We start from the raw sequence: 17563 nt of genomic DNA, 5'->3' as shown, positions 1-17563 counted from the left end.
AGCTCAGCACATCAGTGCAAACGAGAAGGCTGAAGCATATGTGACAGTCTTCAGTCAGAATAAGTAATAACCTGCTCATTGACGCTCACTTTGGGTCCTGCCAGGGACACTCAGCTCCTGACTAATGGCAGCTTCACTTCAAATACAGATGAAAGAGTTGAATTCCAGAGGCAGGGTGAAAGTGAATACCATTAACATTAAGGTAACATTTGACTGACTTATTGTCCATTGCTGGTTGCCCTCAAGAAAGTGGTAGTGAGCTGCCTTCTTGAACTGCTGTCGTCCATTTGGAGCAGATAGACCTGCAATTTTGTTAGGGAGGGTGTTCCAGGATTATGACCCAGTGACGCCAAGGCAATGGCGATATATTTCCAAGTCAGTGTGATGAATGGTTTAGAGAGGAACTTGCAGGTGATGGGTATTCCCATCCACCTGTTGTCTTTGTCCTTCTAGATGGTGGTGATTGTGGATCTGGAAGGGGCTGTTTAATGAGCCTTGGTAAATTTCTGCAGTGCTTCTTATAGATGGCTCACAATGCTGTTACTGAGCATCAGTGATGGAGAGAGTGATTGTTTGTGGATGTGGTCCCAATCATATGGCAACTTCATTCTGGATGATGTCAAGCATCCCAAGTGTTGTTAGAGCTCACTCATTTAGGCAAGTGGAGAGTATTCCAAACCATTCATGACATGTGTCTTGTAGTTGGTGGACATGCTCTGGACAGTCATGAGGTAAACAGGATTCCTAACCTGCTAATGTAGCACTCTCTTTCAACTCTTATATAGTTAGTCCAGTATAGTTTCAGATCAATGGTAGCTCTAGGATGTCGATAAAAGGGGATTCAGTGATGGCAATGTCATTGAGTATCAAAGGCTGATGGGTAGATCCTCTGTTGTTGGAGATGGTCATTGCCTGGCACTTGTATGGCGTAAATGTTACTTGCCACTTGTCACCCTAAACCTTTATATTGTACTGGTCGTACTGCATTTTGATGTGGACTGCTTCAGTATCTGAGGAGTGGCAAATTGTACAATCATTAGTGAACATCCCCACTTCTGACATTATAGTAGAATGGAGATAGCTGATAAAGTTGGATGGGTCTAGGACACTACCCTGAAGAATGCCTGCAGAGATACTCTGGAGCTGAAATGATTGACCTCCACAAATTATAACCATCTTCCTTTGTGCTACTATGATTTAAACCGGTGAAGAGATTTCTCCCGATTTCCGTTGACTCCAGTTTTTTGCTAGGGATCCTTCGTGCCACACATTGATCAAATGTCAATGGAAGTCACTCACACCTCATCTCTGGAGTTCAGCTCTTTTTTTTTCCTTGTATGAACCAAGGCTTTACTGAGGTCAAGAAATGTATGGACCTAGTGGAAACCAAACCGAGATCAGTGAGCAGGTTACAGCTAGGCAAGTGCTATTTGATAGCACTGTTTATGATACTTTCAAACTGTCTGTATACTGTTGCAGAGTAAACTGAGGCTGTAATTGATGGGGTTGGATTAGTCCTGCTTTTGTGTAGAGGACACACCTGGACAATCTTCCACATTGACAGGTAGATGCCAATACTGTAGCTGTACTAAAAAAGCTTGGCTAGGGTAACAGTGACCTTTGGGAGAAAGTGAGGACTGCAGATGCTGGAGATCAGAGTCAAGAGTGTGGTGCTGGAAAAGCACAGCCAGTCAGGCAGTATTCAAGGAGCATCAATGTTTTGGGCACAAGCCCTTCATCAGGAATAACAGTGATTTCTCATTGACGTATTAAGAAAACAAGTCATTTTCTTAAGGATCCCTCCCTTGACTTCCAGCTTTTCCATAATTACCATTGAAAATTTGCTGGTTATGTGGTTACCCATGGCTTATAACTTTGAACATGCCTAGGTATTTTGCAAATGCCCAGGGGAACCACCCTCTGTGGTCTCAAATGACCCTTCCAAGTCTCCAAGGGCTCCCTCATAAAGATTGTCAGTGTTTCACTAATTGCCTGTACTCTCCCACATGTCACTTTTCTCTCAGCGTTCCAGGATAGGTGACTCTCCCTGGAGAGTCATTTATATTGAGCCTGTCTAAGACTTCCATCTCTGTTGCAACAAAATCATTGACTTTTTACTTGGTAATCTTTGTTTGGAGAAGGCGTGTTGCTCATTACTGTCCCCAAGTCTAGACAAGAAAATATATTTTTCAGCATTTTTGGTGTCCTGTGCTCCTTCTCAGTTTCAAGTTTACTCTCATCTTTTGTGTCTTCCGTCAGTTCCCTGGACACCCTCTTACTGTAGTGCTTCTGCAAGGGAATTTTACAGTGATGTTAAGCGTTTTTCCCGATCTCTCCAATCATCTAATTTACATGGTCATTCTTGTATTTATATGTGTATCCCTTATCCAGGATCATTTCAGGATTTGAACATGGTGTTTTCCCCTTTCTCATTTTTAATTTGCTTGCATAATGAACCTTTGGAGCTTATTGGCCATGGGAATACACATATTTATCCAGCATGCTCAGCTTTATCCTTTATAGATCTTCCAGTTGTCTTCTACTGAAGTGTTATTGAACACCATTTTCTTCAGTTGGTTTGTCATTTAATAAAATTGGTTTAAAATGATATACATGGTTCTAGTGTGATCCCCCAGATCATGTTGAACATTGTTTCTCCCTTCAGGTGACTTTGACTTTACATCCACTTTGAGTCATTTACTATTACCAAACCGAGATCAGCATTAAATTTCATGGGAAACTTAATATGTTTAAGACTCAGTCATTGGTCAACTCTGTCTAAACTATGGATTTCCCCAGACTTTATTATAGTATCCAGGAATGGTTACAACACAGAAGATGTCATTTGACCTGTGATGTTCCTGTTCATTCTCTGCAAACATAACTCAGCTCGTATCACACACATGCCCTTCCCTGTGAATTTTTTCTCTTCAGGTTCTTGTCCAACTTTCTTTTGGAAGCCACAATTAAGTCTGCCTCCACCAAACTCTCGGTCATTGTATTTCAAATACTTAACTAATCACTGTAAAAAGGTTTTCCTCAAGACACTCTTGCTCTTTTGCCGTTGACCTTATCAGTGTCCTCTGGTTCTCAATCCTCCACCAATTGGAGCAGCTTGCCTATCTTGTATTCCCCATCATAATTTTGAACACCTCTCTCAAATCTCTTCTTAGGAGAACATCCCCAACTTCACTGATATATCCACTTAATTGAAGTCCCTCTTCCCTGAAATCATTCTTGTCAATCTTCTGTAATCTCTAAAGTCTTCACATTCTTCAAACTATATGGTGCACAGAATAGTGTGCAGTATTCCAATTGAATTCGAAGCAGTTTTCATAATGGGTTACTGTAACTTGCTTTTCCTCCATTTTTGGAACATAGAACATTACAGCGCAGTACAGGCCCTTCGGCCCTCGATGTTGTGCTGACCTGTGGAACTAATTTGAAGCCTATCTATCCTACACTATTCCATTTTCTTCCATATGTTTATCCAATGACCATTTAAATGCCCTTAAAAGTTGGCAAGTCTACTGCTGTTGCAGGCAGTGCGTTCCACACCAGTACTACTCTCTGAGTAAAAAAACTACCTCTGACATCTGTCCTATATCTATCATCCCCAAACTTAAAGCTATGTCCCCTTGTGCTAGCTATCACCATCTGAGGAAAAGGTTCTCACTATTCACCCTATCTAACTCTCTGATTAATATAATGTCTTAATTTAATCACTTCTCAACCTTCTCTCTAACGAAAACAGCCTCAAGTCCCTCAGTCTTTCTTCATAAGACCTTCCCTCCATACCAGGCAACATCCTAGTAAATCTCCTCTGAACCCTTTCCAAGACCTGCACATCCTTCCTATAATGTGGTGACCAGAACTGTACACAATACTCCAAGTGCGGCTGCATCAGAGTTTTGTACAGGTGCAGCATGACCTTGTGGCTCCAAAACTCAATCCCTCTACCAATAAAAGCTAACATACTGTATGCCTTCTTAACAACCTGATCAACCTCATGGTAACTTTCAGGGATTAATGTACGTGGACACTGAGATCTCTCTGCTCATCTACACTACCAAGAATCTTACCATTAGCCCAGTACTGTTTATTCCTGTTGCTCCTTCTAAAGTGAATCACCTCATACTTTACCACTTTAAACTCCGTTTGCCATCTCTCAGCCAGCACTGCAGCTTATCTTTGTCCCTCTGTAACCTGAAACATCCTTCAGCATTATCCACAACTCTACCCGAACTTATTTGCTAACCCATTCTTCTATGCCCTCATCTCGGTCATTTTATAAAAATGACAAACAGTGGTAGTCCCAAAACACCACTAGTAACTAAACTCCAGGATGAACATTTTTCATCAAACACCACCCTCTGTCTTCTTTCAGCTAGCCAATTTCTGATCCAAACCACTAAATCACCCTCAACCCCATGCTTCTGTGTTTTGTGCAATAGCCCACCATGCGGAACCTTATCAAACGCCTTACCAAAATCCATATACACCACATCAACCATTTTACCCTCATCCACCTGTTTGGTCATCATCTCAAAGACCTCAATAAGGTTTGTGAGATATGACCTAACCTTCACAAAAACGTGTTGACTATCCCTAATCAACTTATTCCCATCTCTTATAACCTTTTCCGTACTTTACCCACAACCGAAGTAAGGCTCACAGGTCTATAATTACCAGGGTTGTCTCTACTCCCCTTCTCGAACAAGGGGACAATATTTGCTATCCTGCAGTCTTCTGGCACTATTCCTGTAGACAATGATAACATACAGATCAAAGCCAAAGGCTCTGCAATCTCCTCCCTGGCTTCCCAGAGAAATCTAGGATAAATCCCATCCAGCCCAGGGGACTTATCTATGTTCACACTTTTCAAAATTGCTAACACCTCCTCCTTGTAGCCTGTATCTCAGTATTCTCCTCGACAACATTGTCTTTTTCCAGTGTGAATACTGATGAAAACATTTCATTTAGCACCTCCCCTATCTCCTCTGACTGCACGCACAACTTCCCACTACTATCCTTGATTGGCCCTAATCTTTCCTCCAGTCATTCTTTTATTCCTGATATACCTATCGAAGGCCTTAGCGTTTTCCTTGATCCAATCTGTCAACAACTTCTCATGCCCCTCCTGACTCTTCTTTGCTCTCTCTTTAGGGTTTTTCTGGCTAATTTGTAACCCTCAAGTACTCTAACTGAGCCTTCACGCCTCATCCTAACATAAGCTGCCTTCTTCCTCTTGACAAGAGATTCAACTTCTTTCATAAACCATGGCTCCTTTGCTCGACCGCTTCCTCCCTGCCTGACAGATACATACTTATCAAGGACATGCAGTAGCTGTTCCTTGAATAAGCTCCACATTTCAATTGTGCCCATCCCCTGCATTTCCTTCCCCATCCAATGCATCCTAAATCTTGCCTAATCGCATCATAATTGCCTTTCCCCCAGCAATAACTCTTGCCCTGCATTATATACCTATCCATTTCCATTGCTGAAGTAAACATAACTGAATTGTGATCACTTTCACCAAGGTGCTCACCTACCTCCAAATCTAGCACCTGGCCAGGTTCATTACCCAGTACCAAATCCTTTGTAGGATTGTCTACATACTGTGTCAGGAAACCATCCTGCACACATTGGACAAAAGCTGACCTGTCAAAAGTACTCAACCTATAGTATTTCCAGTCAATATTTGGAAAATTAAAGTCCCCCATAACAACTACCCTGTTACGCTCAATCCTATCCGGAATTGTCTTTGCTATCCTTTCCTCTACATCTCTGGAACTATTCGGAGGCGTATGGAAAACTCCCAACAGGGTGACTTCTCCTTTCCTGTTTCTAACCTCAGCCCATACTGCCTCAGTCGATGAGTCCTCAAACATCCTTTCTGCCACCGTAATACTGTCCTTAACTAACAATGCCACACCTTTCCCTCTTTTACCACCTTCCCTGTTCTTACTGAAACATCTAAACGCCGGAACCGGCAACAACTATTCCTGTCCCTGCTCTATCCATGTCTCTGAAATGGCCACAACATCGAAGTCCCAGGTACCAACCCATGCTGCAAGTTCACCCACCTTATTCCGGATTCTCCTGCCATTGAAGTATACTTCAAACCACCTTCCTGCTTGCCGGTGAACTCTTGTGATCTTGAAACCTTATTTCTGACCTCACTACTCTCAACTTCCTGGACACTGGAACTACATCCCCCTGCTGAATTAGTTTAAACTGTCCCAAAAAGCATTAGCACATCTCCCCCAATCCCGACCTCCCCAGGATATTGGTACCCCTCTGGTTCAGGTGTAGAACATCCTGTTTGTAGAGGTCCCACCTACCCCAGAATGAGCCCCAATTATCCAGGTATCCAAAACCCTCCCTCCTGCACCGTCCCTGCAGCCACATGTTCAACTCCTGTCTCTCCCTGTTCCTCGCCTCGCTAGCACGTGGCACAGGCAACAAATCAGAGATCACAACTCTGTTCTAGCACTAAGCTGTCACCCTAGTTCCCTGAATTTCTGCCTTAAATCCTCCATCCCTTTTCCTACTGTGTCGTTAGTATGTATGTGGACCATGACTTGGAGCTGCTCATTTGTCCATGTATATAGTCCAGAATCCCATATGTCTTTTAAAACACTTTCTCAACCTGCCTTGCAACATTCAATTATTTGTGCAATATACTCCCAGGTTCCTGTATCCCGTTCAAAATTGTATCTTGATTTTATGTTGCCTGTTCTCATCCTATTAATATGTATTATATCATACATTTTTGCATTGAAGTTTAATCTGTTATTTGTCATCCCGTTCCATCAGCTTGTTAATACCCTCTTGAAGTGCATCATTATAACCTCATAGTTCATGAAAATTCCAAGTTTTGCACCTAAAATTTTGAAATTGTGTCCAACAGGGTCGAAAATCTGTAACTCCCTTTCTAACAGCACAGTGAGAGTACCTTCACCCCATGTACTGTAGTATTTCAAGAAGCTGGCTAACGTCCTTGAGGGCAATTGGGGATAGTGAGTAAATGATGGCCTTATCAGTGATGTTCACATTCCTAGATTGGAAATATTGAAAACATTTGTCTGGGTAACTAATATACATCAACTCCAGGAAAAGCCCACTGAGTATCTTTTAATCAGCCCAAAAACCACCCATTCGACAGTTCTTCCCATTTCCCGGCACTCAGCTAACATACTCACAGTTCCATTCACACATGGGCTTCAATCTGTGGGGTTATTTTAAACGTACCATTAAAACATCTTTCCTAAATCTGTACAGTTTGCTCTTCAAGCTAATAAAGTCGCCTGTGGTGGAAATTTATAATGTACGTACCTCAAATGTTTCTAGTGTCGATATCTCCTCATTGAAGCACATGCTCTTGCCACGGATCCCTGCCCATTATATCTGACAAGATTATTCCTGAGAATTTAAACTGTACCTTCAGACTGTTTTCACTGATGCTTGTTGATACTGTTTGTTTGTTTTACTTCAGCTTACCTCACATCTTTTCTAGAAGTAATGGGTATACATACAACAAATTTAGACATCTTTGTATTTTAGTTAAGAAAGATAACACAAAGCTATCCACAACTTGGTTCCATGATGGTTAGTTTCACTTGGACATGGGATAGAACGACTGTTTTGGTAGATAGAAATCTTAGTACAGCACAAGAGAAGCATGTAAAATTTGAGGTCAGACAAGCTGAGTGGACAGTTTTATAACCACCTCAGGAATCCTGACACTCCACATCACAGTCAGCACATATTTCACATAATAATGCACTCAGTGCATTAAAAAATTCCTACATAGCCCCAAGTGCAGAGTGCTATAAGAGGGGGATTTCCACACATGCCTGATTTCATATTCCAGGCACCCCACTCCACCCACACAATAATACAGAGGACTTTCCTGTTATGGTAGGTGTGCACATTTCCAGCAACTACATGAACAGCAGTGAGTCACTGGGTGGAATCTGATGAAGGGATCAAGTCACTTATATGTAGACTAGTGAATACCCATGAGTGAATTGGAGGCTGGAATTTGTCAAGAGGTTTATGTAGTTTATATGTAGAACAACAGATGCACTTGGTATTACAAAGTTTAGCATCTAATCAAAGTGTTTGAATAAGTTTATATGTAGAATGATAGCAATTGAGGAATGAGTCACAGGCTGTAAGAGACTTGATGGATTTATAGGCAGAATAGGAAAAGCACAAGAGTAGGTTAGAGGCTTGGATTTGGGTTTGGATGATGTGGGAGCAGATTTTGACTTTGTGATGCTCTGTGATATCCCATAGTCTCAGGGTCCATGGCATATCTGAGCTAGAGATATGATCTGGATAACGATGGGCAGGGTCGAGGCAAAACCACCTCAAAGTCCAAGGGATGGAATTGAGGGAAATTAGAGGTCTATGACATACTAGTAATACTATAACGGACCGCAAAAGACACTTGGGTACAATTTGTCAGTTTACCCACTCGTGGTGTGTTCTTCACAAGATCTGATGAAACAGACAGAGAGAAAAGGGAACTTTTACTGAAATAAACCACTAGATTGCTATCCCTGCAGAACACGTACTCTGAATAAAGGGCCCCATTTGAAATGTAACCTCTTTCTCTGTATGTGTGTTAACATGTATATTTGTAGCACTTCCTGTTTTTATTTCAAATTCACAACATTTCATTTTTACTTATTTCTGTGGCTAGTGATGTATATTTAAAATTAGGTAAGTATTTGAAAAAGAGATTTGAATTTATATCACACTTTTCACATTTTCCGGATGTCTCAGCATTTTTGAGGCGTGGTCACTGTATAATAGGAAATGCGGCAGCTAATTTGTGTACTGCAAGTTCTTTCAAGCAGCAATGTGATAATGACCAGATAATTTGGTTTTGTAAAATTGGTTGAGGGCTGGATGCTGCCTAGGACACTACAGTTATAACTCCCTTGCCATGGTATATGAGAGAACATGGGTCTCAGCTAAGTGTCTTATCCAACAGTGCAGGTAGTTCTATACTGAAGTGTCCATACTGGTTAATGTGCCTAATCCCTGGAGTGGATTTTATCCCACAGCTTTCAACTGAGAGGTAAATGTGCAACCATCTAAACTATGGATTATATTCAATTTTGGATCATTCATGAATTCAAGCATATGGGTAGGATTAATTAGTCACATAAGAAGCGTGTTTGCATTCATGTGGGATGTCATATCCTGACAATGATTTGTGAGCAATCACTGGGACCATATTGTATGGTCAAGTCTCTGCACAGAGGGTACATTGGAAAATTGCTGTGAAGCCCCCACTTGGATCGATTGCTGATCCAAAGCCATTACAGAGCCTTGAATAATAACCTCTTGGATGAGCTGCTGGCATAAATGTCACTATATCATAAAAAAAAGGACAATTGCACAAATCGTAAGGTGATCATTCCATTATGTTGACAGTAATCACAGAGACTATTCAACTCAAAATGAGTCATACCTGATGAGTGAATTGTTGACTAATCTAACTCTTTACATCTAAAAATACATCAGGCATGAAGCTGTTTGGTTGGTCTTGCCTCCCTATATCTCAGGAAGCAGTCACACCTGGTCAATTAAGTACCACAAATTCAGTCAGTGGCCGGATATAGCAGGGTGTGACTGCAAGTGAGGCACATTGAGGGATCCTGCATTCAGGAACAGAGGAGCTTCAGTTCTCGACCTTGTCCAATAGATATGAGGTACTTCCTCCCTGTGTGGATGAGTAAGATGGTGATAGGAAGGATGAGCCAGCTGACCACAGCACCATAGCACAGGAGGCCATTCAAGAGGGGAGAGTAAAAAGACAAGTGGTAGCTGTGGGGGGATTTTATAATTAGGGAAATAGATAGCATCCTTTGTAAGCAGGATAGAGAGTCCCACATTGTGTGTTGCCTGCCTGGTACCAGAGTGCAGGACATTTCTTCTGACTGGCTTGAAAGGATGTTGGGGAGAGCTGGGACCAGTGTTCTAGCGCAAAGGGTAAATAGAGTGGTCAATAGAACTTTAAACTAAAAAGTAAGGGGGAAGGGAAGGGAAAAACTCCAAGAAGTTTAATGGCCAATGGGAAACAAAGCAGCAGGTTAACAGCTGCTTGGATACAACTGTTTGGAAAAGTATGACAAAAATGAAAAGAAAGGAGAACTCAGGAGAGGTTATTAAAGCCACCAGTACAGATAATAGGACAGAGTGTTTGGAAAGCGATAAGAATCAAACTTCAAGCACACTGGATAAATGAATGACAATGAGAAGAGGAACAGTAAATACAGGACTGAAGGTGTTGTATCTGAATGTACGCAGCCTATGAAATAAGGTAAATGAGCATGTGGTGCAGATCAAAATTGGCAGGTATGACGTGATGGCCATCACAGAGATGTGGCTGCAAGGAGATCAGGACTGGGAGCTAAATATCCAAGGATATACATCCTATTGGAAACACAGGCATGTGGGCAAAGGGGCTGGAGTTGCCTTGTTAGTACGAAATAAAATTAAATCAGTAGCAAGAAACAACATTGGGTCAGATGATATAAAAGCAGGAATGTACTTTTGTAGCTTCATGAAGCTCTGGTCAGACCACATTTAAAGTATTGTGAGCAATTTTGGTCCACAAAGCTCAGGAAGGATGTATAGGCTCTGAAGTGGGTTCAGAGGAGGTTCATGAGAATAATCCCAGGAATGAAAGACTTAACTTTTGAGGAACATTTGACAATTCTGGGTCTGTACTCAGTGGAGTTTAAAAGGATGAGTGGGGATCTAATTAAAATATACAGAATATTGAATGGCCTGGATTGAGTGGACATTGCGAAGATGTTTCCATTGGGAGCAGAGAGTAGGACCCAAGGGCATTGCCTTAGAGTAAAGGAAGACCCCTTAGAACAGGGGTAAGCAGAAACTTCTTCAGCCAGAGAGTGGTGAATTTGTAGAATGCATTGCCACAGAAGGCTGTGGAGGGCAAGTCATTGAGTATATTTAAGACTGAGATAGAAAGTGGAAGAATGGGGTTGTGAAACTTGTGAATGGCAGAGCAGACTCAATGGGCTGAATGGCCTAATTTCTGCTCCTCTGTCTTATGTCTTATCCCTCTCTTTAGAATACTATTATGCTAATCAGAGTGATTGCTATCAACTAGGAATAAAATGTTTCACTAGCAAAAGCCTATAGGGCACAGAATGCTATAAACTCTCAGCAAAACAAGTCTGCCTTGTACCAGACTTGGGAGAAACCAATGACTGTGTCCTAACCAATATTAAACTGACATTGCCAGAGTTGTAACTCCTGTCAGCTGCTGAACCACCATGATCATCACAGTGAAAACTGACCCTGTCTTCATTAAACATATATGCACAAGCTATTTCCAGGTATGGTCACTGTATACTGTATACACTATATACAGAGTGCTGGAACTTCCTCAGCATGAGATGACCTTCCTACCATTCAGTCTAATGTCTGCTGCCTGACCATAGATTGGGAGTTCATCTCACTCCGTTATGTATAACCGTTGCTATTGGAAGTCCAAGAATGTTCCTTTTTGTAGCATGGGAAAAGATATTTGTACACTTGAAATATGTTCTAAGCCTATTGAGACTCATAGTTTGAGTGTGATGGACCTGATGGAGGCAACTTATTAATGATAGGGGATTTGTTCCTGTTCATAGGATATCTTGTGACACTAGAAAGGCCACATTGTTTTTGTTACTTCATGGGATATAGGCATCACCCAAGAGGCCAATATTTCTTGCCCATTAATAATTGCCTTTATGAAAGTTGTGGTAAACTGCCTTCTTGAATCATGGTTAAAAATCACAGGTACTACCACCTGATGAAGGAGCGTCGCTCTGAAAGCTAGTGCTTCCAATTAAACCTGTTGGACTATAACCTGGTGTTGTGTGATTTTTAACTTTGTACACCTCAATCCAACACCGGCATCTCCAAATCATTCTTGAATCATGGCAGTCCATGTTGTATAGGTATATTTCTATTATTGTTATGGAAAAAGCCATAGTATTTTGACTTAGCAGTAGTGAAAGAATGGCAATAAGTTCTAAGTCAGGATGGTGTGTGGTTTGGAAAGGAACTTGCAAGTGTTAGTGTTTCCATGTATGTGCTGCCCTTGTCCTTCTATGAGGCAGAGGTTGCATGTTTTAAAGATGCTGTTGAAGGAGCCTTCGCTGTCGCATTGTGTCTTGTAGATAGTACATATTTCTGCCGTTGTGTATTGATGATGGAGGAGGTGAATATGAAGGTGTGGGAGTACCAATCAGTTTGGTTGCTTTTGTCATGGATAATGTCACGTTTCTTGAGTGTTGTTGAAGTTGCACTCATCCAGGCAAGTGGGGAAAATTCTGTCACTCGCCCAACTTGTGCCTTCTAAATGGTTGACAGGTTTTGAAGAATCAAGAGATGGGAAACTTAGCCTCTGACCTGCTCTCTTAGCCACGGTATTTATATGGCAGGGTCAATTCAGTTTCTGGTTACCACTTCAGACCTTATTATGACAGGTAGATCTTTGACGAAGTGGCTGAACATGGTTGGGCATGCATGTCCTCACTGGTTATAGGAAGTCCATTGGTGTTAAATGTGATTTTCCCATTGTAAGGAATGGATGGTAACTATATGCAAGGAGCTAATTACTGGTAGCCCCCCCCATATTCATGGGTGATACGTTTCAAGACCTCCCGCGGATACCCAAAAGTATGGATAGTAGCAAACCCTATCATTTAAATGGAAATGTACCTCCCCAGCAGCCCCCTGGAATTATTTCTGGAATGTTCCATGAAATATTTTCAGGCCGCGGTAAACCGTGGAAATCGAATCCACGGATATGGGGGTTCTACTGTAATTAAAGGCCTGAAAACGGGACTGGTGGCTACTAGTGACCATTAGGTTGATAAACTGAAAACAAAAAATACAGATTAGGCAGCATCTGAGGAGAGAGAGCAAACTAAGGTTTCAAGTCGAGATAATTCATTAGCTCTGACCTACTGTGATTTCCAGCATTTTCTGTTTTCAGTACAGATTCCAGGATCTGCAGTAATTTGTTCCTACATTAGGTTGATAAAGTGCTTATCTGAAACAGTGGCCCACTTAATGCATAGTGATTGATACTTTTGTGATTGATTACAATGGACATGGGGAACAGTTTATAAATACCATTCACATCGTGGAAATTGTATTTATATAGCATCTGTTTTTATCTTGGGATGCCCCAAAGCACTTAACGTGCTGTAAAGCCGTTTTTGAAATTAAATGCATATGCTACTATACTATATGGGAAAACATCAACCATATAGAGCAGATTGTCAGGGCTCTTGTGGCTTAGTGATAGCTACCTCTGCGCCAAAATGACCAGGTTCAAGCCGCACCTGCCCATGACCTGGGTTGTAAAATGTCTTTGGCTACTTAATTAAAAATACCAATAAAGCAAGCTAGTAGACATGTAATCCAGTCCAAGGGTAGGGTGGCAGGTTCCCCCTCACATTAGCAAAGCAGTTCAACTTCTACCACTATCTATCACTATCTCGATGTTGAACTCTGTTTAGGGATTTCTCATTTAGGGTCATTATTATATTAATATAAATTTATACAGATAAAATTGGGAGGGGTGGGGCTGGTGACTCAGTGGTTAGCACTGCTGCTTCACAGCGCAAGGGACCTGGGTTCAATTCCACTCTCAGGCAACTGTCTGTCTGTGTGGAGTTTGCACATCCACCCCATGTCCTGTACAGCCGCAACATGACCTCCCAACTCCTGTACTCAATACTCTGACCAATAAAGGAAAGCATACCAAACGCCTTCTTCACTATCCTATCTACCTGCAACTCCACTTTCAAGGAACTATGAACCTGCACTCCAAGGTCTCTTTGTTCAGCAACACTCCCTAGGACCTTACCATTAAGTGTATAAGTCCTGCTAAGATTTGCTTTCCCAAAATGCAGCACCTCGCATTTATCTGAATTAAACTCCATCTGCCACTTCTCAGCCCATTGGCCCATCTGGTCCAGATCCTGTTGTAATCTGAGGTAACCCTCTTCGCTGTCCACTACACCTCCAATTTTGGTGTCATCTGCAAACTTACTAACTGCATCTCTTATGCTCGCACCCAAATCATTTGTGTAAATGACAAAATGTAGAGGACCCAGCACCGATCCTTGTGGCACTCCAGTCGTCACAGGCCTCCAGTCTGAAAAACAACCCTCCACCACAACCCTCTGTCTTCTACCTTTGAGCCAGTTCTGTATCCAAATGGCTAGTTCTCCCTGTATTCCATGAGATCTAACCTTGCTAATCAGTCTTCCATGGGGAACCTTGTCGAACGCCTTACTGAAGTCCATATAGATCACATCTACTGCTCTGCTCTCACCAATCCTCTTTGTTACTTCTTCAAAAAGCTCAATCAAGTTTGTGAGACATGATTTCCTATGCACAAAGCCATGTTTGACTATCCCTAATCAGTCCTTGCCTTTCCAAATACCTTTATATCCTGTCCCTCAGGATTCCCTCCAACAACTTGCCCACCACCGAGGTCAGGCTCACCGGTCTATAGTTCCCTGGCTTGTCTTTACCGTCCTTCTTAAACAGTGGCACCACGTTTGCCAACCTCCAGTCTTCCGGCACCTCACTTGTGACTATCAATGATACAAATATCTCAGCAAGAGGCCCAGAAATCACTTCTCTAGCTTCCCACAGAGTTCTCGGGTACACCTGATCAGGTCCTGGGGATTTATCCACCTTTACCCATTTCAAGACATCCAGCACTTCCTCCTCTGTAACCTAGACATTTTGCAAAATGTCACCATCTATTTCCCTACAGTTTAAAAATTCCATATCCTTTTCCACAGTAAATACTGTGGAATCCGTACATCTCTTTGACATGTGGGAGAAGGCAAGAGACTTTGTGGAGAAATTAACCTAATTTGAGCAATTTAGAATGTACAAATAGTAGTGTTGTTTGGATTTGTCTTTTTTCTTTCCTTTAAAAATAGAGGAAGTCTGGGTGGGGCAGGTCTGTCCCTTTTCGCCATTACTTTTTACGTCAGTGATTGAACCATTGGCAGGGGCCATTCGTAGGGATCTCAATTTGTCAGCTCCAGAAGTGGGGTCAAAATTACAGAAGATTTTGTTGTATGCGGGCGATGTCCTAATTTTTTTGTCAAATCTAGCAGCTTCAGAACCTTGCCTGATACAATGCATCAGTGCATTTTGCGCTTTTTGGGGTACAAGGTTAATTTTGCAAAATCAAAGGCTATGCCTATGGGCGGTCTTACGAAGGTCTTGAGGGCGAATATTGATTCCCGTGTAAGTGGTCACAGGGGTTTTTTTTTGTGTGTTTGGGCATGTTTCTGGATCGGCTGTTCAAAGCTAATTTTGTTCAATTATTTGACAAAATCAAACAAGACCTTCAAAGATGAGAGGCGCTTTCAGTCTCTTGGTTGGATTGGATAGCGTTTATTAAGATGAATGTTCTCCCCCATTTGCTATACCATAGACAGATGCTCCCTCTGATTTTCAATAACCAAACATTCAGGAGACTGAACGGCTGGTTCAGCTCCTTTATTTGGCATCGTAAGCGACCCCTCATTAAATACTGCTAAACCGCAACTGCCTCACAGACTGGTGGGAGTGGACCTTCCAGACTTTAAAAGCTACCAACTAAGCTTGCTTTTATCCTACATGAGTGATTGGGCCTGTGGGGATCCTCTTTCAATATGATTAGATATCAAAATCTCTCGGGCAAGGCGCCCCCTTACTAGCTTGCTGTTTTTGGACAAAATGAGGTCAATTAGGGACTATTGCCATAACCCAAAAGTTCTGGATTAGTGGTGCTGGAAGAGCACAACAGTTCAGGCAGCATCCAAGGAGCAGCGAAATTGACGTTTTAGGCAAAAGCATCAGGAAGGAAGGGCTTTTGCCCGAAACATCGATTTCGCTGCTCCTTGGATGCTGCCTGAACTGCTGTGCTCTTCCAGCACCACTAATCCAGAATCTGGTTTCCAGCATCTGCAGTCATTGTTTTTACCTTTATAACCCAAAAGTTATCAATACAGTGCAAGAATGGAGGGCAATTCGGCAGAGGGAAGACATCTTCCCTTACACCTATAAGTGGGTATGCTGGGTTTTCAACTGCGGATGTTAGATTCAGAATTCAAACATTGGACAATTAGGGGTGTGTCTTGCATGGGCGGTTTACTTGAGGGAGACACAATGATGACCTTTGATCAGTTAGCTCAGAAATACAAGCTAACAGGGACCTCTTTCATTTTTTCTCAAGTTAGGGATTTTATTTTAAAAAAACTACACTTGTGACTTATCCCTACAAATCCGACATAGAGAGGAGGGTACTCAGTGCTAAGAGTACACTTTCTGTCAGCACTTTATATCATTAATTGTGGGGTGCCCCCTCAGATGAGTTTGATCGACTCTGCAGCGTGTGGGAGAGAGAGCTAGGTGTTGAGGTCTTCTCAGAGGCATGGGAAAATATTTGGGAAAACGCAAGAAAGATATCAATTTGCAATAGGACCTATGCTTTATAGTTGAAGATTCTCCACAGGGTCCACTTGACTCCGGACCATTTGTCAAAATTTAAACCAGGGATATCTTCAACATGTCCCAAGTGCAGGGTTGGTACGGGCACTCTTACCCATTGTCTCTGGTCCTGTGGTGGGCTTCAAACATACTGGAGCACTGTGGCAGGTGCAATGGAGGGGATTTTGGGTGTAAGGGTGGAGGAAGACCCCATCTCTCCTCTTGGCCTGGCAAGAGTGTTCCCTGCAGGTGCGCATAAGAAAAAATATTTCAATATCCTCAGTTTCTGCACAAGAAAGAATATCTTGCTAGGTTGGGTTTCCGAAAACCCCCAGGCCTGTCGGGTTGGCGGTAGATTGTTATGGACTACATCCCCTTGGATTTTCTCACAAGTATGGTACACCACAAAACTGACAATTTCTATAAGACATGGCAGCCCTTTTTGGAATATCTGGACACAGATTTATCTTCCACATTAATAAGGACTTTTGTATAACAGTAATGACGAGTCCAATATTCAGGGAGGAGGAACTGTGAACATATCAGTGTCTTGTTGGTTGAGTTGAGTTGAGTTATTACTATTTATTAGTTTGTTTGTTTTCTTTTAAATTAAATAGTTGGGGTTTTTATTGTAAATTGTTCTATATATATTTATACATTTACATGAGGGCGGGTTGGGTATTTTTAAAACTTTTGTGTTCTTTCTTTGTATTGTTTTGAATTGTATTGTTTTGTATTTATTGTAATGTTAAAATAAATCTATTTTTTCAATAAAAATATATTTTAAAAAAGAAGTATCTTCATGCCATCAGTATTTCTTCTGCCAACACCTTAAATGTGTATCCTCTGATTACTGCCATTTCTGTAAATAATATCAAAGAACCAAAGAATCCCTACGTGTGGAAGTTGGCTATTCAGCCCATTGAGTCCACACTAATCCTCCAAACAGCATCCCACCCAAACCCACCCTATCCTTGTAACCCTACATTTCCCATGGCTAATATACCTAATC

The 17563-nt window shown here is 41.8% G+C and overlaps 1 protein-coding gene across 2 annotated transcripts in view; it reads left to right on the top strand.

Annotated features, from left to right (window-relative positions):
- LOC122561787 (interferon regulatory factor 6-like) overlaps positions 1 to 17563 on the top strand; it is a 49678-nt gene that overhangs the window by 9803 nt on the left and 22312 nt on the right. The gene's annotated exons all lie outside the window — the stretch shown is intronic.

The sequence above is a fragment of the Chiloscyllium plagiosum genome, unplaced genomic scaffold, assembly GCF_037043375.1.
Source record: "Chiloscyllium plagiosum isolate Xiang-an unplaced genomic scaffold, Cpla_swu_hap1 HiC_scaffold_23, whole genome shotgun sequence".
Lineage (NCBI taxonomy): Eukaryota > Metazoa > Chordata > Chondrichthyes > Orectolobiformes > Hemiscylliidae > Chiloscyllium > Chiloscyllium plagiosum.
Note: the sequence above shows the minus strand (reverse complement) of the source record. Positions and strands in the feature narration are given on the sequence as shown.